Here is a 1360-nt window from a genome sequence, read left to right on the forward strand (position 1 = left end):
CAGTTTATACTTTACAGAAGGATGCATTGTTGGATTGGAGCTCAGTGCACTGCACCTTAAGAAAATACATGAATGCAAAGGAAACAAACATCATCTTGAAAAAACTAATACACTGTAAACACAGAAAACATGAACAAAAAGAGAAACTTTATAGTTGCTCATGCTTTCCTTTCCAAATCAATATGCGCTAGGTGTTGACCGCGTATGGGCTATGTGTGAAACTGAACTGCTGTAAACAACTGACATCATCATACAAAAAACAATACTGAAGTACTGAAAAGAGAAAAGAAAGAAAGAAAGAAAGAAAATAAAACAAATCAGCTAGACTTAGCACCTCTCAGGCACATGCCTCACCCCAAGTCGTTACCGAGACATTGCGTTCAGGACACTGGGACAGACTGTCGCCAGCGTGGAGACACAAACATAAAAACAAAAGTACACTTCAAAACAACTATACAATTCATAAATGTCAGTTAATACATTTTAAAACCCAGTTCCAAGCCGGTGCTGCAATAACATGTTGTGCATACATCATGCTGACTAGATCAATGGAGAATTCCATCCACAGACCTTGTTGTTTTCTTTTGTTCTCCCAAAGATAAAAACAGTATCTAAAACAGACGAGACATTTTTCCTGAAAAAAAAAGACCTTGGTGGTGTATTGCTGCTCAAAACACTGCACTATCATTTTCCATTGCTCTGAGCACCACAAACAAAATGCCACCCACCCTCATTGAGGGGTGGCACATATCTGAAAACCTCTTCAAATCAAACTGACTCTCACTGTGTGGTTAGATTGATGTTTCTGTGAACTTTTACAGACAGTTTTATAACATTAGCTTTAACATGAGCAGCATGCTCCATGATCACAGTGACGATCCTTTTCCACTCTAACACTGTGAGCTCTTTTTATGCTGTGGTGACTCCAATCCTGTTTCTACAGGGGACACAGTTATTTTCAGGGGAATTATTCTGAGATAAAATTGACAGTTATGCCATAAGTGGTATGAGCAAAACAATTGCAACTAATGGAAAAGTGTGTGTGTGCATCTAAGTGTGTGTAGAGACAGATTACTATAAACACAAAAATAGTAATGTACCTATCTACCCCCCTGTGTGCAGCCCTGCTGCTCTTATTGCATTACACATGTGAAAGAGCAGGAGTGTGTCTGCAATCCATCCTCAATTGGTTCACATCTGTTGACTTTGGAAATGGCTGATCTTAAATCTGATACCCATTTGGTGTGCGTGTGTGTGTGTGTGTGTGTGTGTGTGTGTGTGTGTGTGTGGGTGGTGGGCGGGGGGTTACCTGGGCTCTGGTTCTGTCCTCGTAGTTTCTTGGTGATGTTCTGCTGCTGCA

Source organism: Seriola lalandi, unplaced genomic scaffold (genome assembly GCF_002814215.2).
Source record: "Seriola lalandi dorsalis isolate HSWRI2012SDOR001 ecotype SW California unplaced genomic scaffold, Sedor1 jcf7180002054981, whole genome shotgun sequence".
Lineage (NCBI taxonomy): Eukaryota > Metazoa > Chordata > Actinopteri > Carangiformes > Carangidae > Seriola > Seriola lalandi.